We start from the raw sequence: 22501 nt of genomic DNA on the forward strand, positions 1-22501 counted from the left end.
AAAAAAAAAATATATATATATATATATATATATATATATATATATATATATATATATATATATATATATATATATATATATATATATATTTTTTTTTTTTTTTTTATATATATATATATATATATATTTGTTTATTATCTTATATCTTTTTTTTAAACGAGACATTACTGGACAGTAGCTTTAGGAAGGATTAATTTGAATAATAGATTCTCTAAACAGCATTGGCTTTTTGCTGTTGGTATGACAAGCCATCACATAAACTCCAAGTACAGTCTATATGGCAAGCCATGTTTGCATGTATCCCTTTAAAACAATTTTGAGTAGTTAGCATATTTTATTTCCTTCGGCTCAGCCTTTTTATTCATGAGTGGTCACCAAAGTGGAATGAACCACCAACTTGCCCAGCAAATGTTTTACACAGCGGATTCCCTTCCAGCTGCAAAGCAGTACTTGGAAACATCCATATCCAAACACAAACACTATGACCAATTTAGTTCATCAATTCCCCTATAGTGCATGCCTTAGACTGTGAGGAAAACTGGAGCATCTAGAGGAAACCCACACCAATACAGGATGAACATGCAAACTCCACACAGCGATGCCAATTGACCCAGCCTGGACTCAAACCTGCGACCTGTGAAGTGACAATGCTTACCACTGAGCCATCGTGCCACCCCGAGTAGCTATCATATGCTTTTTATTTGACTCATGCAAGCAAATGGGACTTCTTGTATTGTAAACATGCTAGCAGTGATTAGCTGTGCTAAAAACTATTAGCTAAGTGCTATAATGTGCTAGAAATGTTAGAAAAGTATTAGGATTTGATCAAATAAGTAAATGAGGTTTGCCAATTAACAACCCAGTGTACCATTGCAACTGCCTAGAAAACACCTAGTAACTACTCAGAACACCCTAGCAACCGCCTAGCTATGTCTTAAGGCTGGTTTATATTTCTGTGTCGAGCGATTGGCATGACCCACAACCCTAGAGTACCAGATTTCTTGCGGCGCGGGAATAAATTTCCAATTAAAAAGCGCGGGAGGTAACTGGTTTAATTTTGGACGGGAGCGGGTGGTCTAACAATATCTCTCCCAACTCGCGAGCAAGCACGTGTATGTATGTTTGTGAATGAGACAGCGTGATGCTGCGTTTAGCTTGTTTGTTGCTGTCTATGTGTGTGCGAATGAGAGCTTTGTGCATTCTCTCTCTCTGTGTGTGTGTGTGTGTGTGTGTGTGTGTGTGTGTATGAGAGAGAGTGACGCTGTCTGTGTGTGTCACTTGCCTGTGCTTATATATGTGTGTGTGTTATAGGCTGTCTGGACTCTCTATAGCTGGGTGGTTTTTGGTTTTGTTCTTCCCCCCCATCCGTTAGGAGGAAGGAGTGCCGCGGGTAGAAAACGGGGCAGGTCGGGCAGCAGAACAACAAATACTGCATATAAGCGGGATCGGTCGAGTTCGGGCTAAAACCTGGCGGGAACGGGATTCAAAATGTAGTCCCGCGCAGATCTCTACACACCACCAAACTTGGAAACCATCGCTCCAACGTGTTTGCGTAGCTCTCAGCACCACTCATACTCATCACAGCTGTCAAGCCGACCAATCACAGAGCTTGCACTATGTATCGTTGGATGCGTAATTATATATATTTTTTAATTGTGCATCAGCGTTGGCTTCAGCGTTGGATTTCTCAAGCCAACATCATAGTTCATCAATGAACTTTAGGTTCTAGTTTATCTGGAAAATGTCAAGCAAGCATAGTTGGAGCTAATTTGGAGCTAAGTTGGAGCTCTGATTAGCTCTGACCCTGGAGCTACCATCCTCGGGGATCAATGGGGCTTGGAGACTGTCTTGAAATCAGTGAATGCGGAGTAACATCTTTGCTGTCTGGAAACAGAGGAAGGGGCTTGACTTCGCTCCAGGAGTCTATGAGCAGCAGTTCTGGGTCCAGGGAAAGCTCACCCTCAGCAGCGGGGTAGTAGTTGGTAACCTCACTCGGTCCATAGATATCCACCAGCACTCCCAAAATGAGTGACGTTGCCAGCTCACACACCTGGACAGACGAATCATTGAGCTCCTCCTGCGCCATGGTATTTCTGTCGCTCGTGATGGCTCTATCTGCTGTGGGCTCTGGCAGACTGGCACAAGCTCCCTGCAGATGGGTGTTGTGCTGGTCACTGGGTCAGAAGTGGCACTGACGAGGTTTTCCTCCCCACAGGCGGTGATCGCAGATCCGTTCCTCACCAGGGTCCACTCCACGTAGACGGCAAAGTGCTCTGCATGCGGTGTTAAGGCTGATATTGCAGAAACTGCAGAGCACATAGTCTGGAAAGCTGGTGTTGTTCACTATTAACTAGTCTTGTATGGTCCTTAAGGCTGCTTTCCCCCTGCTTCAGCAGTAGGAGAAGAAATTTGGGATGGTAAATGGGGTCCATGGAAACATGTGGGAGAAACAGAAAAAAAAAAACACTATTGAAAAAAAAAATATATATATATATATGAAAAGAAAAACTGTGGAAAACAAACTCCACATCTTTTCTGTAAAGGTCCAGTATTCTGTCACAACTCGGCTCACTTCAAACATAGAAACACACTGGATCACATGAGCTATCAAAAACACTGATTTATTTAGAAAGACTGGAGACTCAGGAAAGACATGGGATGATGACAATGTAGAAAACCATGCAGGAATAACACATAATACCAGACGTTGGACTGAACAAAACACAGGACTTAAATAAACAGCACATGATGAAACTAATTGGACACAGCGGTGAGACACAGGTGGAAACACTGAACATTAACAAATGGCGGGAAAATGGAACAAAGGAAAGCAGAACACGGGGAAGTTACATAACATAAACACGGAGCACATGGAACACAACAGAACCTGACAAGTTTATTTTTCCTAGTTTCAGTTTGAACTTTTTTTAGGCCAGAGAAAAGTGACGCCACTGTATTTTTATTTTTTTTCTTGCCACCAGTTTTCTTTTTACAATTTTCTTTTATTTTTTTTTTAGGAAAACGTTGATTGGAAAATGTAGATTCTGATTTAAATTAGGGTTTATGCATTTTAAAGTAAAAAAAAAAGAAAAAAAAAACAATTATAAACCATGAGTAATTCCCAATTCTCCCCTTGGAAGCCTAGATTGTGTGCTTTTTGTGGGGGTTTGTGGACCTGGTTGGTCACTGAAAAAAAACATATTGCAATCATTTTCTATGCTCAGTCTTTGAGAAGTGTGGGCAGGTTGTTGTTCCTATGCCTCATTTTCAATATTGAGGAGACCCTGAGGCTGAACAACAACAGCTCAAAAAAAAAAAAAAAAAAAAGAATACATGCTCAAAGAATATCTCCAGTTCTGAATACAACACTTCGAATCTGATGATCTTACTAATGCAGAATAATGAATTACGACCCCGAATGGTACGTATTTGTCATTTACGTCCCTGTATTTGTCAGATGCTTATTCATTGTTAAAGCAAGTGAAGTGCAAGTTACTCATCCAATCCACTTACTTTCCAATACAAGAGGAAATGCTTGTGAAGATTGTAGGGGAAAAAAAATGTAAGCCTTCAGGGTACAAACATCTCTTTTGTATCAACCTTTGATGATCAAAAGTGAGGTCCACATGTTGCTGATTTCGCCATCCCACTTCCAGTTCTTGTCTGATTGAGGTCGCCCAGGGCAATAGAAAAGAAAAAAACCTGTGCACATGTACATTTTTAGAAGACGAGTTGTCATGTAACTATATCTGAAACTTAAATGAGAGTGGAATGAAGCTGTTAACATACATAGTAGTAGCATAAGAATCCTGCCCCCTGAAGGCCTTTTGCCTAGAGGCACAGTCAGAAACAGCTGGATAGTACCTCCGGCTCAGTCACTAAGTTGCGTGTTTATCGGCTTATCTGCTTAATTCAGAATAATTCTCAGGGCAGATGTTTCTTCTCAGAGTTGGGCAAGTGCTGCAAACCTCATCCATCTCAATTAGTCTAGTCTGAGCACGTGACACAAACAGTAATGAGGTAGGCTAAAGTAATCAAACCCAGCTAAAGTGTGTAAATGTGAAATGGTCACAGCAGTGAATAAGGCACTCATACCAAGTGAAACTAGCTTATATGCATTTTGCTAGCAGTCTGTCACTTATTTTTTATTGCCACTCATCACAGCGCTGAATGATAAATTGGATTTGTCAAAGTGAGCTACTGCTGGAATTTTAGTATTATTAGTTACACTCCTAATGCGTAGTATAAATACATTTCCCCATGCCATGAACAATTCAGTCTGCCCACTGAATCGAATCTGCTAAAAAAACAACCCAAAACAATTTGGGAACTGCATTAGTATGGCCTGTTAAATTGCTACATAAACAAGAAGCTGTAGATTGTGAAATGAACTGCAAGCTAGCTAAAGATTCATAAAGCTCATATAGCGCTGGTATATGTCTATGAATACAAACAGCTTTAAGATTTCCCAAGTGTGTCATTCTCATTGCTATACACACATTCACGTTGAATATACAAAGACCCTGATTACAGACTTCTCATAAGCCAGATATTTTGTCTTCTTATAATTATAAGGTTCTATCTGACATTTTTGTCAAAATTGAGTAATTGACATATTTTTATTAAATGACAACTTATTTACATCATGTGATATGATTCGCGAGACTGCTCCATTGACAGCTGGAAACACCAGAAAGACAAAATCACACAAAATCGACGTAATTATGCCACACCACATAAAACTGAGATGTGTGTAAACGTGATGATTTAGAAGCATTTCTCGACATTGAGATTCATTGATAATTTTTTTTTTTTTTTTTGGGGCTAAGTCCCTTTATTAATCTGGGGTTGCCACAGTGGAATGAACCACCTACTTATCCAGCATATGTTTTACACCGTGGATGCCCTTCCAGCTACAACTCATCACTGGGAAACACCCATACACACTTAATCATACACATACACTGTGGCCAATTTTACCTTACCTAATTCACCTGTACCGCATGTCTTTGGACTTGTGGGGGGAAACTGGAGCACCTGGAGGAAACCCACGCAAACATGGGGAGAACATGCAAACTCCACACAGAAATGCCAACTGATCCAGCTGAGGCTCAAACCAATGACCTTCTTGCTGTGAGGCAATTATGCTACCCGCTGCACCACCGCATGGCCAACATTGAAATGAAATGTTACATTTTACATTGTTGTAAAAGTAAAAAATACTTAAAAATGTATATATTAAATATGAAATATATTTATTTGTTTACATATAATAAGTGAAATACATTTCAGTGTTTGTTAAACTCATTTGGTCATTGTCTGTTTCTTTTGAACATCTTTAAATGTAATATCAAGCCTTGAAGGGCAATTTTTATTTATTTTATTTTAAATTCATGGGACATATGAGTCAATAAATATAAATCAATAATTCATATAGAGCATAAAATTTAATACACAATAACATATTAATTTGAATAAAATTAACATCTGCACTGGACAAAATATTTAGCACAGCCTTGCATGTTTAATTTGAACAACAAAAAAATAATAATCCTAAAATGTAAAATAAATGTTAAAGAAAGCAAAACTTTTACTTTCTCAAGCATCAACATATTGTTACAAAATCAACTATTTAATATTTTAATAATTAAAATAATAATGTTTTATAATTACTAATGAACAGTTAATAACTTAATAATTGGCGGGTAGTAGGCCAGTAGTTAATAGTGTGAAATGTAACCTTAACTAAAGTGTTACCTTGTGTAAAATAGTAATAAAGTAGTTTCTTATAATATTTCAATCTTTAATTCAATTGTTTTCATATGTAAAGATCCCCAAATTAATAAAAGGACTAAACTAAAAAGAAAATGAATGAATGAATGTAACAATATGTGTCTGTTGCTGTACATCCTGTCTTTATTAAGCAATGTGTAAGCGTTTGGACCTGCATAAGCTCATAACAAATGCACTCTGCTCTGGACATTAGACCAGCTTTTAGTTGGTCAATGGCGCAGTGTATTTTAGTTTCTCTAAATAGCAACGCACCAAAAATGGGCCTTATCACACCTCATTTATAGATTAGCATGCCCATGAGTCCACAAAGTGGTGCAAATGGATTTGCTATTTAAAGAACTTGGCAAAAAACAAAAAAAATTACTGTTGCACTGGTCTGAAAATAGGATTTTGTGGATTATACTGTTTAATAAGGTGGGTATTAACAGATAACATTTACTCTTTTACATTTGCTTGAGTATTATTATTGATTTTGTTGTACCTTTAGAGTATGAATATATATATATATATATATATATATATATATATATATATATATATATATATATATATATATATATATATATATATATATATATATATAAAAGGTGTGTACCTTTAGTCTTACTCATTGGCTGATCGGATCTAGAAGATTATTTATGTATCATTATGAGACCTGGTTGCAGCAGTTGGAGTTGCAGGAGCTTAAATGTGGGGGGTCTCCAGATACTTCAATGTTTGCTACATGGTGGCTAAGTGGTTAGCACTGTCATCTCACAGCAAGAAGGTCAATGGTTCGAGTCCTGGCTGGGTCAGTTGTGTTTCTTTGTGGAGTTTGCACTTTCTCCCCATGTTCGTTTGGGTTTCCTCCTGATGCTCAGGTTTCTCCCAGTCTAAAGACATCAGCTATATGTGAATTGGATCAACTAAATTGGCCTTAGTTTACTGTATGTGTGTGGCTGAGTGTGTATGGATGTTTCCCAGTACTGGGTTGTAGCTGGCAGGACATCCGTTGTGTAAAACATGTGCTGGATAAGTTGGCGGCTCATTTTGCTGTAGCGACCTCTAATGAATAAAAGGACTAAGCTGAAGTAAAATGAATAAATAAATGTGTATATATATATATATATATATATATATATATATATATATATATATATATATATATATATATATATATATATATATATATATACAACTGGCTCAAAGTTGCAACATTAGAGAGACAATACGGACCAGGTAAATTGAAAAGAGAAATGATTTATTAACAAAACGTATAATTAACAAAAGTATTAAAAAGCAATCAAAGTCAGTATAGGTGAAAGTCAGTAGTGAAAAGCATGTGTATGGAATTGTACTGAGCTCATGATCCAAACACAAAAATGAATCAAAAAGCGCCAAGTAGAGACGTCCGGCTAATCAAGCTCCCCCAGACAGAATGCCGGACTCCTTATAAACACCACACGATGAGTGTCAGGTGGGATGACCCACCCACCAATCTGCAATCATCATGCAGGCTCTGCAAAATCACACAAAAAACACACACATACAAACAGGTCTCACATGGGACCTAACAATATATATATATATATATATATATATATATATATATATATATATATATATATATATATATATATATATATATATATATATATATATATATTCACTTTTTAATTAATTACAGCCTTTGGTGATCATACACCTTAAACTTGTGACATACTGACAAACAATCAATAAAATAATATCAAGAACATCACCCAAATGCTTGTCATACAATGCAAAGTATTTAAACATTTTGTTTTGTTTTGCACACTGAGTATAAAGAAGAACACTTTTTTTTTATTTTTGTTTTCTTTTTTGGACACAGGGTAGATTATTTACTGCAATTACCGATGCACCAAAGCAGAGCCTATGAGAAATAAATCCGAGTTTGTCGTTGCAGATAATCACCTGTGAGTGAAGGGGAGCAGGGTAATCATTTTTTATGTTTAAGTACAGTGAGCTAAACATTCATCACTTGCTGTCAGACTGTAAATTGTGTAATAAACTCAGCTCTGAGGAACCGTCGTACACAAGCTTCTGTTAAAAAACATTCAGACAGAAAAGTGTTTGATTGTAAATTGGATCATTCTCTTGCTGAAATGTCCACCCTGGCAAGGACGTGCAGAGAAATTTTCTTATTATTCTTATAATATTCTTATTTCTTATTATGCTTATTCTGAAAGCGTACCACTATATACATTTCTGGATTGACCCAAATACATTTTTTTTTTTTTTTTTTTTTTTGCAGTTTTATGTTTTTGGAAATCCACCAGAAGCTGCTTTTTATACTTTTTCAAATCTCAAATTTGTCTTGCCAGTGGCATTCATGCCTGTTCTTCTTGTGTAAATCCACCAGAGGATGCTGTTGACTGACTGGCGGACTGACTGAATGACTGGCTAATGGACCGATCGACTAAATCACTTTGTAAACTTTGTATTTTCTTCCTGACTTTCTCGTTTGATATATACACCTGTATATGCCCTTTTCAAGACACTTGACAAACTAAGAATGCCTGATGTATGTTTATGTACTTCTAAAAGAGTCATTACTGATATCATTCTATTCCGTACATGATCTTAATGTCTCATCGTCTTTTCAGGGTGGATCCTCATGATGCATATGAGTGTACCCGAGACAAAGGAAATCTCTTTCTCAAACATTGCCATGAAACAATTGGTCAGTAAGTAGAGAATAGGTGTGACTTGACCAGTAGTTAAAACCCATCTACTACACGCCAAAATCTGGGCAGAAAGGTTATAGCAGAAGGTCTCCGAAGCAGAGGAGTCCCTGACACAAAGGGGGCAGACCACGTTTCTGTACCCGCATGACTCGCCTGCGTTAACGTTTCTTGTTTTCTGGCTAATTAGAGTCTTTTAGTTTAAAGTTTGCGTCTCGTAAATCATCCGATCTGCATTGCTAACTCCACGCCAATGAAAGGACTTCTTAAAAGACTTTATCTTCCAAGCATTAGAGAAACTCGCACAACAAGAGAAAGATCCAAAAAATCTAGGTATTTAATCGTGCTTTATGCTGTACCCCTTTATCAAAAGTGTTTTTATAGGCTTGGTGGTTCTTAGTTGTGTGGATCTGAGTTAGATTTGCCATTCTTTTATCTAAACTCTTTATTTACTTGCTTTTCTGTTTTTGTTGTTATGTTTTCTGTGTCTGTTTGTTGTATGTTAGACTAGTCAATACATCACGCTATAACGAAATTGGATTGTCTTTGTTTTGCCTCACAGAAAAAAAAAAGTCACTTTAACAACCCTGACAACATGCTGATTAAGCAACACAGGCTTATTATGTATTAATTATGTAGCCGGAGATACATATGGCTGCATTTCAATTTTTTAAGCAAACGCTACAGGGCAGTATGACGCTGTTCCTTTTGATGTTTACTGACTAATCTCTTAACTCTGTGTGGAGGGCTTTCCCGCCACAACCAGTTTGTCCAGTTAGCTCATTGTGTATGTCGGCAGATTTGAGATGCAGAGAGGAGTTGACCACGATGACAGCAGCGACTAGGTTTGAATCAGGGGAAGAGCGGTTGCAAAAATCATGTAAGACAAAAACAGAATCCAAAAAATAAAACAAACGAATGAACAACAGGGTGAGATAGTGGTAAAATATGAAAACTTGGTAAAAATCAGATGAGGGCTTAATCTTTTTCTAAATGGCTTTTGTAAATGTCGGATGGGTTTTGGGAATAAGCGGGCAGACGGGTCAATCGGTAAAATATTTTGGGTTCAGGGAAGGAGGAGGGTGAGTCAGCTGATTGGCCAGTCGCCCAGTCAATCATTCAGTCAGTCGGCAGCTGCCTCTGGTGGGTTCACACGAAAACAGCACAGGCGCAAACGACACTCGTGAGAGACATTTGAGATTTGAAAAAATGCATACAGCGGCCTCTCGCGGATTTGCAAAAACAAAAACTCCAAAAATACATACCCCCCGGGGTGTATTTTGCGGTCTCCAAAAATGTCTAATGGTACTATGTTTTCAGAATGAGATTGGGTTGTTATTAAGCTTACTAAAACTTTTAAACTGTTCATCTACTTCAAAAGAAGTAGTTAATTCCTTTTTCTAAATAAAGAAATAATCACAGAGTTCAAAAAGTCATTGTTATATGTATGTTGTAAATTAACTATAAGTAAATTCTAAATATTCATATTTAATAATAACTTTTTATTAACAATAATTAATATTCACAAATAACCATTTTTTTTTCTACACATATTTCTAGCTACATATTTTGTGATTTGGAAAAAAATGACACTTTTCTCATTTATTTTTATCCTCATCATTTATCATTTTATATTTAGCAGTTTTATTAATTTTGTAAAAATCTTTTAAGGGACATAATTATTAGCCCTTTTAAGCTGTTTTTTCGATTGTCTACAGAACAAAGCATCATCATACAATTACTTCCCTAATTACCCTAAATCGTCTAGTTAACCTAATAAACCTTGTTAAGCCTTTAAATGTCACTTTAAGCTGTACAGAAGTGTCTTGAAACATATCTAGTAAAATTTGATTTACTGTCATCATGGCAAAGATTAAATAAATCAGTTATTAGAAATGAGTTATTAAAACTATCTCGTTTAGAAATGTGTTGAAAAAATCTTCTCTCTGTTAAACAGAAATTGGGGAAAAAATTAAAAGGGGGACTAATAATTCAGATGAGGCTAATAATTTTGACTTCAAATGTATATGTTTTATTATTATATTTAATTATGTTATTGTTTTTATGAATTATTGACTAAATAGGACTATTTCATGTTGTACTACCCCACTCTAGGGTGTGTGTGTACCCCTGGTTGGAAATAACTGCTCTAGTAAACCACTGTAAATTTTTGTGGTTTTCTCACAAATTGAGTTAGAAAGCAAGAGGGCTGGAGGGAGAGAGAGGTGCGCAGGTCAAGATCTGAGTGTGATAAGCGATGAAGGATGAAAGTCACTCTCCCTCCTTTAAAACGGTATGCCATCTAAAAAGAAGGGCGACTGTTCCCCTTGGACAGAAGATAAATGCAGATGTCAGACAGTGATTGATTAATTGTCAATCAAATGTCTAATTCACCCTTATGGTTTGAGATAATCAATGATAGCTGAAAAATTAACTTCATGAAACATCCTCTGCTTTCTCATGACTGGAGATGTTCGGGATGATGGAAAGAAGACTGGGATCATCTCTCATGTTTGACCTCTTCTCTAGTTTCAGAAGCAACATCTGATCTGAAGCACTGAAATAGAAAAGCATTGACGGAGTGATCACTTTTATTAAGATTTGTTAGTCTGAGCATAAGTATCATTCACATTTGAAGATGATATGATCAGTGAAGGATGTCAAAATAGACTGCATGTTTGCTTAGAGGATTTTAGAGCATTTCAGAGCATTTCAGAGGGCAGGAAGTCTTCTCTGAAATAATTCATATGACATGTCCTACACATTCTATGACATGTCCTTAATTAATAGCCACTGGAACTTCAAAACATTTAGATATGTTCCCTTTGCCTTTTTCTGACTTGTGAGCAGCCACAATGCACAGGTGCAGGTCCTTATTGAGCTTTGTCTTATGCTGCACTATAGTTTGAGTATGCAAAATTCTGGTGCATGGCACCGTTTAAAGGGGCGGGATTAAACAAGATGATCAGACTTTTCAAAAAGTGAGCGTTTGTTTCATATTTTACATTTCTGTCTAGAGAGGTCATGTTTTGACCTTCGATTCAAGAGTTCACACTTATCTGATGATTGATTAAAAGCTTGTTTGACATGATGTCCCGGGAGAGAGCCCTTAGCTCAAAAGATCCCGAGCCCTGGCGTTCCTCCCGTTTCTAGGGTGATCTCTAGGGCGATCTCTAGGACGCCCTCGCTTATTTCTGGCTAATTTCAAATTGCTTTATGAGGGGAAAATACTGTTGGCTATGAACTTGAATATGGTGCCAATTTAGTTTTGTCAATGTACTTATGACACATGTCTTTGGTTGGTGGAAGGAAACTGGGGAACCCGGGGGGAAGCCCACACAATCATGGGGAGAACATGTAAACTCCACACAGAAACATTGACTGGCCTGGTAAGAATTACAACCAGGTGTTGTGGTGTTCTTGCCGTGAGACAACAGTGCTAACCACTGGGCCACTGTGCCGCCCAATCAAGGAAGAAGGGGGAAGAATAGGGAAGATAGAGTGATTCTTCAAAACGAAGATGACTGTGGTAGGAAGACTATGGTTATTTATAGTGACTTAGGAAACATTTGATTGGAGAATCATGTGATAGTTAATGCGGGTCCAGCCATGGTCAATCATAAGCACAAGATCCTCTCAAAAATATTTTATAGATAAACTTCACATAGTCATGGCATAAAATTTTGCAGGTTGGAGTTCACCAAGCTTGAACTTTGCAAAGCAAAAACTGCGCACAAGCTTGTATTTCTGATCTTTCACATTTGCATGTGTATGTGTATGAATGGAAGTCTATGGGTCAAAAAAAGTGCAGTGTGACTGTACACAAACCAACAGCAGAGAGCTTCTGTTTTTACCTGCTGAGTTGATGTAAACAGCTGTTCCCAATGCATCAGCATGATTAGGATGCTTAAAACAGTCAAGGCTGAAATTATACATATCCCTCCCAAATTCATTCATTCATTCATTCATTTTCTTGTCGGCTTAGTCCTTTTGTTTATTCAGGGTCGCCACAGCGGAATGAACCGCCAACTTATCTAGCAAGTTTTTACGCAACGGATGCCCTTCCAGCTGCAACCCATCTCTCGAAAACATCCAAACACACATTTACAACGGACAATTTAGCCTACCCAATTCACCTGTACAAATGTCTTCGGACTGTGGGGAAACCAGAGCACCCGGAGGAAACCCACGCGAACACAAGGAGAACATGCAAACTCCACACAGAAATACCAACTGAGCCAAGGCTCGAACCAGCGACCTTCTTGCTGTGAGGCGACAGCACTACCTACTGCGCCACTGCCTCGCCCATATATATATATATATATATACATAGATGCGTTTAAGTGTTTCTGTCATATGCTAAAAGTAAAGTTTGTATTTCTTTAATAACCGTCACCAACAATCATGTACATTGCTGATCATAAATTTAAACGGTCCTGCTACGAGATGTTTTCTACCCCGAGATGGAAAATTTTATACCCAGCTAATAGCTTCATTTATTCATTAATTAATTAATTAATTAATTAATTAATTAATTCATTCATTCATTCATTCATTCATTCATTCATTCATCCATTCATATATCCATATTAAATTTCACTTGCTTCCTTACTTTTGTTGTCCGAGATTCATCTATGCACATGATAGATATTTGTGTGGAAAGTTTATTTTCAAAATTATTTCTTAAACAGAAAGTGCAAAATGGAAATAAGTTAATAATAATAATAATAAATAAATAATAATAAAAAATAATAAAATAAAGTAAAATTGTTTCTGTCATAAATTAAAATTTAAGTATCTATTCAGTAAAAGTCATAAACAATCGTTGTGTGTAAATGGCTGATTTTGAATTTAAAGGGTCCAACAACATGATTACATGTAAATGTTAATATGAGATATTTCTTATCCTAAGATATGAAGACTTCTATACTCAGCTAATAGCTTCATTTATTCAATAATATAAAAACATAAGTTTGCTAAAATGTGTAGGTGTAATTTTAAGAAATAGCCATGTCAATAAAGGCGTTTTAATATTTTTATTTATTTTTTTCACATTTTTTGAGTGCTCTGGACTAGCTTTTGCTGTTTGTTCTGATGAATCCCTTACCTACAAACACCAATACAGTAATGAAGCTACCCCTGAGCAACTTTTGTTTAATTTTTTTTTCTTCTTTTACACAAGCGAACAGTATTAGAAAGACACCCCGAGTAAAAGTTAAAAAAAAGGCCTTGCCAGTCGCACATCCTGAGGAGTGTTGATGAGATATGAAACTGTCAGGCTCCATTGCCTTTCTCTCCATCTCTCTTTCTCTCTCTCTCTCTCTCTCTTTCTCTCTCTCCCTCTCTCTCAGTGACATGACACAGAAACAGGGCCTTTCAGCTGAGCTTTTCGTCACCCACAACCCCCACATTCCTCCACTCTGAACCTGAACGAGCAGCAGCAGTGGAGCCTGTCTGCGCTTCCGGGCCGCAGTCACTATTTGATCAGTCAGGTTGTTGCAAGTGCACAAATACACACTCCCCTGTCAGTCCAAACTAATAGAATCATCAACAATACAACTTATTCAACCTGAACAAACATGTCCACTCATACATGCACACATGTTAGTACTGCATATTACAAAGTGAGTAACTCTGACATGTTTACATGCAATGGGGAAATAGTGTCTTCAGCACTTTATCATTACCGCAGTATTATACACAACATCAACATGCATTCATATGAGTCATACCTTGTCGTATGGCAGGTCACAATGTAAATGCAGGCAGCCATCAGGTCTTATAACACTGCCATATGCAACAAGCTGTCCAGTTCCATTCAGTTTCATTCTATTCTGAACAAAACATTGAAGCAGTAATAAGGTAAACAGGCAGTGCTATTATGTGTGAAATGTCTTTATTTGTGCCTAGCTAGCAGTTCTGTGGATGCCTATACAGTATGTGGATGTATACTCATTTGGCCACTTTATAGGGTACACTTGTCCAACTGCATAGGCTCACCAAAATTGGTCAATAGAAGATTAGAAATACGTTGCTTGGTCTGACGAGTCTCGATTTCTGTTGCGACATTCAAATGGTAGGGTCAGAATTTGGCATGAACAACATGAAAGCATGGATCCATCCTTGCTTGTATTAATAGTTGAGGCTGGTGGTGGTGGTGTAATGGTTAGGGAGATATTTTCTTGACACACTTTGGGCCCATTAGTACAAATTATGCATCATGTTAACACCACAGCCTACCTGAGTATTTTTACTGACCATGTCCATCCCTTTATGACCAAAGTGTACCCATCTTCTGATGGCTACTTCCAGCAGGAAAACGCACCATGTCCTAAAGTGTGAATCATCTCAGACTGGTTTCTTGAACATGACAATGAGTTAACTGTCCTCAAATGGCTTCCACAGTCAGCAGTTCTAAATCCAATAGAGGGAGAGCAATGGAATGGGAAATTCACAACATGGATGTGCAGCCAACCAATCTGCAAAAACTGCATGATGCTATCATGAAAATATGGACCAAAATCTCTGGAGAAAATTTCCAGTACCTTGTTGAATTTTTGCCACAAAAGATTAAGGCAAAAGGGGATGCAACCCGATGCTAAGGTGTATCTAATGAAGTGGCCGGTGCATGTATTCCAACTCTGTATTCCATTCACAATTCTGAAAAAAAAAAAATCTAAATTGTTAAATTAAAATATAATAGTTGCACTTTTCCATGTTTATGCATTTGTCTGCTTCTCGTTCTTTTGCTGTCAATTCCATTGACTTTGTGAATATGTCTTTATAAAAGGCTTTTGGATGGACCACATAATTAAAATGTATGCATCATTTCAATGCTGAATAAAAAGCTTTCGGTTGATCAATAGTTTGTTGGGATACTACACACAACTAAATACAACTATTAGAGAATCTGGAATATAATAAATAAATATAAAAATGAAAGAATGAAAAATGGACAAACCAAAAATGAAAATGAACGTGTATTTATTCATTCATTTTCCTTTGGCTTAGTCCATATTTAGGGGGTGGCCACCGCGGAATGAATCAGCAACTATTCCAGCATATGTCATATGCAGCAGGTGCCCTTCCAGCCATAATCCAGAACTGGGAAACACCCATACACTCTCACATTCACACAAACAGCCAATTAAGTTTATTCACTTCACCTATAGCGCATGTCTTTGGACTGTAGGGGAAACCGGAGCATCCGGAAGAAACCCAAGCCAACACAAGGAGAACATGCAAACTCCACACAGAAATGCCAACTGGCAGCCGGGACTTGAACCAGCAACTTTCTTGGGGTGGGGCAACAGTGCTAACCACTAAGCCACTGTACCGCAATATGTGGATTTCTCGACCATAATGTTTGCTGTACAATAACGTACTACTGATTTTCTCATAAGAATATAATATTGATTTTGAATTATGCAAGGTATTATTGGCTATTCCAAGAATTATGCTAACGGAAACTAGTTTAGTTTTTGAAAGCCATATATGAGAACAATGTAATTAATTTATATTTTTATTAGTTTTATTATTTATTTAAATATATGTGCATTCATTCACTTATTTATTTTGGATTGGGTATGATATTGAGAATATTGTTTTGTTCTGTATACTTTGTACAAGTTTACTAAATTAACAGATTGTGTAGGTGATATTAAAATTTGGATGACTAAAATCTTCTTATTACTAAACTCATATAAAACTGAGGTCTGGCCCAAAAACCGCAAATGCAACAACCTAAAACACTGTCTAACCCTTGATGGATTCTTAGTTCAGTCCTCATCTTCAATCACAAATTTGAGGATGGTTTTTGATAGCAACCTGTTGTTTGAAGGCCAGATTCAAGCATCTTTAAAACTGCATTTGTTCATCTTAAAAATGTTGCCAAACTTCGACATATGCTACCAATGTCTGATGTTGAAAAGTTCATTCGTGTTTTCATGACCTCTTGGCAAGACTATTGTAATGTGTTAGTAGGTGATGGCCCTGTTGGCTTAATCAACAATCTTTAGCTAGTTCAAAATGCAGCTGCTAGAGTGCTTTCTAGAACAAAGAAATACGATCATATTATTCAGTTCATTCATCATTGTATTGCCTCCCTACTAAAAGGCTAGAAGAACTAGAAGAAACAGCCTTACTAGCACAGTTCTGCAAGCAGACACATTCTGTCAGTTTATAGCTAGATTAAATACACATCTCTTTGCATTAGCATATAAATATAACACAAATGGGTTTGATATCCAAATCCTCTAAAGGATTTTTAGTCTGCATTATTTAGGGCAATCGGAGCCGGGAACATCTCCCAAAAGACATTATAATTTAAACGCCGTCTATGCTTAGGTTAGTCTTTTTTCAGTATTCCTAAGGTTTCCATAATCCTGGACCAGACCGTATCCTGAGCAGATGCTTTGGTGGTTATGGAGGAGTACAGAGCATGATTACTGAAAGACCCCATTGACAGACAAGTCTCTGCACTGATCCCGTGGGCCAGCCTGTACACCTGCCTGCTACCTCTCCCACTTGCAGCTTCTCCACAATGGAAGTTCAGGGATCTCCAGCCTCCTTTGCCTAGACTGCAGCTCTGCACAACACATTTGGCCAGAGGAGAAATGGCCATGCCCAACTGTGCCTGGTTTCTCTCAAGGTTTTTTTTTTTTTTTTTTTCAGTTTGTTCCTTGCCACTGTTGCCACTGGCTTGCCTAGTTTGGGACTTGTGGAGCTGTGCATCGATGGATTTGCTCTTTAGTGTTTGGACTTTCAGCAGTAAAACCTACACCACAATGAACTGAATTAAACTAAACTTTATCACTAAAACTGGACTGACACAGTTTATATTTACTAGAACTTCTAAAAACACTACATTGTAAAAACACAATTCGAAATTAAGAAGAATTGAAAATTAAGAGAAAAAAAAACATAATTGCGAGATGTAAACTGCATAATTCTGTTTTAGAGCTAGAAAATCAACATAGTAAAGTCAAAACTGCTTGGTCAATTCGAAATTATAAATCTAAACATTAACGTTGTCCATTCTGTTAGATAAATGGTCAGAAAAAAGCATCCATACATTTCTCACATAAAAGGCCGTGGCATTTCCAATATAGAAGAATGACTTTTAAACTGACTTAACTGTTGAAGAAAGACACCCTATATATAGGAATATCTGTATTAAAGCCCTTTCATTTATTGACAGACTCCATATATGTTCCATAAAAGAGGCAGAAGGATAGAAGAACAATGAGAAAAAAAAAAAAAAAAAGAGACATGAGAAAAGGGTGATAACAGAACTGGTAAAAATGTGATGCATTTAGTTTCCTGTGATCTGTATGTTGTTTCTTCTCTGTCTATTGTTTGTATGTGTTCTTTGTGTGTTTGTGTCCCTAGGCTTCTCTCAGTTGGCTGGGTGAAAAGTGTGATACCCTGGGGTTTTCCCTGCTGTTCAGATCACGCCTTCACTCCCACAATTGGCTCAGAGAAGGATCTTGCACCACGACTGGACCCTCATCCACACCATCTTCCACAAGCCTGAAGCATAGACTGATATTGGCACACACACACACACACACACACACACACACACACACACACACACACACACACACACACACACACACACACACACACACACACACACACAGCCAATAGCCTGGCACAAATGTCTTTAAGTGTCACTGTCTTTCTCTCTTTCTCACATGCATCTACTGTGGTTGTTGGTGATACTGCAGGTATGTGTGTGTGTGTGTGTGTGTGTGTGTGTGCGTGTGTGTGTGTGTGTGTGTGTGTTTGCATGTGAGTGACTGAGACTCTTGCTGTTGACTGTATGTGGACCAGGAGTAACAGTTTTCCATGCAAATGCCAAAACTTTTTTTGTTTTCCCTGTTTCATGAATACTGATAACTAGATATTGCACTTTGCATATTGCATATTCTGCTGCGGATGTTTGTTATGCTAACACTGCTGCTTGTCACTGGGATTATTTGTTTTGGGCCTGTGCTATTCTGATCTGAAAACTGAAACTGAAAATGGACTGTATTGTCCATTCAGAAGGATTCAACAATGCCTTGTGTTTAACAGAAGAAGAAAAAAGTTTAGCGTTGCGGTGGCACAGTAGGTAGTGCTGTCGCCTCACAGCAAAAAAGTCGCTTGTTCGAGCTTCAGCTAGGTCAGTTGGCATTTCTGTGTGGAGTTTGTATATTCTGACCGCGTTCGCTTGGGTTTCCTCTGGGTGCTCCGGTTTCCACCACAGTCCGAAGACATGCGGTACAAGTGAATTGGGTAATGGATGTTTCCCAGAGATGGGTTGCAGCTGGAAATGTATCTGCTGCGTAAAACCTATGCTGTATAAGTTGGCGATTTATTCCGCTGAGGCGACCCCAGCTTAATAAAGGGACTAAGCCGAAAAGAAAATGAATGAGAAAAAACAGTATTGTTTAAACACTGATGAATTGCAATAATGCAATTTGAGATAAATATCAACACCTAAACATTTATGTGTATGACATATGGTATATGATATTCTGCAATAACATTACTTGTACAACGTTTTCATCCGAGTGTATTACTCCACCCACATGACAAGCAGATAAATAAGCTTGCTACAGTTTGACAAATATTGCAGCTGTTGGATAACATAATGTACCTCTGAGGCTTTTTTTAGACGAGAATGTAATTGTTTAGATTGCAACTATGCAGTTTATTTATAAGGATAGTGCCTAGATTAAATATTTATCATTTTGGAGAGAGTGCCTTTGGCGGCCATTAGCCTTTCATAATGAGTAAAGCAAAGATGATTGTGCCACATAAAAAGTCCTAAGAGGAAAAAAAATCTCAGCATTTTCTTTCTGTAACTAAAACTATAGCTGATCAAATCATTATAAAACAGGTAACATTCTAAGTCAATCTCTTTTATTTTTACGTTGTACTGCTGTATTTATACCATAGTAATCTTCTAGTTCTTTGCTTTGCTTTGGCTCTTTTGAATTTAATTATTGTGATTTCCTGATTGCAACAGCAAAGTACTAGGAAATCTCAGAAGACTGATGGCATTTCATGCTGTTCAGCCTTGCAATCTTATAATGTGAGCAAAGTCACCTGTTTTGTCATTATTTTAAACATAACGGTAGAGAATCATTCAAATACTAGCTCTAAAGTGACGTGTTTTTAAGCAACAGTTTCTGCTGTTTTGACAGTCAGCTGCAGTTGTGAATAAATGATGGAAGAAAGTAGTACCTTGTACAAAAAGATTTTGTTTGATGTTCTTTTAATATACTGTATGATTTTGCCACCGATCTGATGTATAAACACAATACCCCACTCATAGCAGCCAACACATGCCTCCCACCAGTGCTGATATATAGCCATGACACACTGCAACTAGTTATGTATTTATATTTATTAAAGAGCCCATATTATACATGAAATAGGGTCATATCTTGGTTGTAAGGGTCTCCAACAACAGTCTAATATGCATGCAAAGTCAAAAAACACTTTCATGGTCTTATAATCTGCATTTATTTTTACCTAATTATCCCAGCGACTCCTGTATGAATCGTCCAGTGATTCATTTGTTCCCAAACCCCTCCTTAGCGCGAAGCTAATCTGCGCTGATTGGACCGATGACAGTCTGTCACGATTGGTCGACTGCCTTCAGTCAGAGAATGAAATGCCCAATAGCTAATCAGCAATATAAAAGTAATCACAGTTCATACGCACTGCATAGTGTAGGCGTGGATTTTAGCTGCCACACACACACACAAACACACACACACCTCTGGACGACAACGCTCCCGCTTCCGCTTCCGCCCGCACCCGCCAGGTTTTAGCCTGAACCCGACCGCTCCCGCTTATATTTAGAATTTCTTGTCCCGGTGCCCGAACCGCCCCGTTTTCTGCCCGCCGCGCCCGATCCCGCTAAAGAGCGGGGGAGAACATAACCGAAAATCACCCAGCAAAACAGTCCAGAGACAGCCAGACAGAGCTCTCTCTCTCTCTCATACGCGCGCACTAACACATACACACAAGCGCCAAGCAGACACACAGGCAGGCAAAGCTCTGTCTCATTCGCATAGCAATATCCACGATATTGCTAGACAGCCCGCTCCTGTCCCAAATTAAACCTGTTACCGACCGCTCCCGCGATTGATTCGGAAATTTATTCCCGCGCCGCAGAAATCTGGCGCGGGGACAGCCGCGGGAATGCAGACCTCTACCACGGAGCTCCGTAAACAAACAGCACGCGTCGCGTTTTTAACGTGACTTTGCACGCGATAAGAGAATATAGCCAGTTAACCTTATACAGTACACGCGGTTACAAGTAACAAATCACAACTAAATACATTTGCAAGCTAGAGTCAATGAGGCAACTTTAATCACACGTACTTACATTTGAGAAATGGAGGAAGAAACTCATCCTGACGTCCATTAGTAAGTTAATCTTTACTGATGCTTACTTTAACAAACGCAGATGAAGTATTCTTTGTAGCCTGTAGTTTCCAGAAGTTTCCAACTGCTTGGTTATAATGCTGAGGTTTCATCTCTGGGTAGAGAATCGATAATGTCCATCTGCAGTGTGACTTCAATCGACCGGCATGTTTGTGTGCGTGTGTTTGTGGGTGTGTGTGTGTGTGTCTGGGTTTCTGCATCAGAGGGCGGGGCCTCAGGTTTGAAATCTCCCGGGTTTGCGCGTGCACGTGAATAACTTGGTTTCGTTCGTACGTCATGGCGAAACACCTAATGAATCGGTATCAAGGCGACTCGTTTGAAGCACTATGAGTCGACTCTTTTATAGATGAATCAACCGTTTTAAACACTGTATTCTTACAGATTTAAGCCTTAGCTGGATACTTCACTTCACTTAGAGCTGTGTTACACACTACATGGAGGGGAATTTTCAAAAACCCATAATATGGGCTCTTTAAATGTTTTACAGCAGCACGGTGGCACAGTAGGTAGCACTGTCGCCTCACAGTAAGAAGGCTGCTGGTTCTGTGTTGAGGTTGTATTTGAGGTTGTACCCGTGTTCAATTGGATTTCCTCCGGGTGCTCCGCTTTCTCTCCACTGTTCATAAACATGCTCTATAGGTGAATTGGGTAAGCTAAACTTTCCGTAGGGTATATGTGTGAATGGGAGTGTATGGCTGTTGCTCAGTGATGGGTTGAAGCTGGAAGGGCATCCACTGTGTGAAATATATGCTCGATAAGTTGGCGGTTCATTCCGCTGTGGCGAACCCCCTGATAATAGAGGCATAAAAGGCCGACTCACACTGTGCAATTTTTCTTTTTTATTATCCTGAACGATTGTAGCATGTCAGATTGCACTAAGATGGCTCCCATGTTGCCCTGTAAGATCTCAGCCGTCACAAAGCCAAAATAAACGACAATGAAGACATGCCAAAAAGCAAAACGTCCCCGCAGTTTGACGACATTCACTCTTTCACTTTTACTTACCTGCTTTCTGAAATGATTCCTCGTAGAAAACATAAACATTCTGTAGTGGTAAGTTTGCACGCGGCATGTCTCAATAATAAATTCAGGACAAATAAAACTGTTTCCCTGCGGTCATTGGAATTGTTGCATGGATCAACAGTATCTGGATGCAGCCTTTGTAATGCAAGCTGAGATTGCATCACTCAGTGATGCAATGTCAGACACAATGCGCTCAAATGGAGCGAGTGACTTCACTGTGAGGGGTAGGATTAGGGGTGGGCTACGATGAGCCTATTAAAAAACATTGGATGCAGCCCAGATTGCACTGCACCAGCTCTGCGTCCAGAACCTTCTCGCATGGATTGAGTCATCAAATTCTAAGCTCCTATTGGTTCTTGGATTGAGGAAAAATCTGATCGCAATGGGCATCGTCTGTGAACATGTCAAACCAATGATCAAAGATCGCCAATTTTAGCCTTGGATTTCACAAATCTTTTAGAATTTCACAATTTTGTCTCGGATGACAAATTCACGGCTGAAATTTCAGTGTGAGCAGGGCTTGAGCTGAAAAAAAA

At 38.3% G+C, this 22501-nt stretch overlaps 1 long non-coding RNA gene across 1 annotated transcript in view; it reads right to left on the bottom strand.

Moving 5' to 3' along the window:
- Positions 1 to 21418, bottom strand: part of LOC147843249 (uncharacterized) — a 650118-nt gene extending 628700 nt beyond the window's left edge. Inside the window, exon 1 of the long non-coding RNA XR_015496421.1 lies at positions 20580 to 21418. This is a non-coding gene — a long non-coding RNA (uncharacterized LOC147843249). The remainder of the gene's footprint in view (positions 1 to 20579) is intronic.
- Between the last annotated feature and the right edge of the window lie 1083 nt (positions 21419 to 22501).

Source organism: Danio rerio, chromosome 7 (assembly GCF_052040795.2).
Source record: "Danio rerio strain M-AB ecotype USA chromosome 7, GRCz13ab, whole genome shotgun sequence".
NCBI classification, from domain to species: Eukaryota; Metazoa; Chordata; class Actinopteri; order Cypriniformes; family Danionidae; genus Danio; species Danio rerio.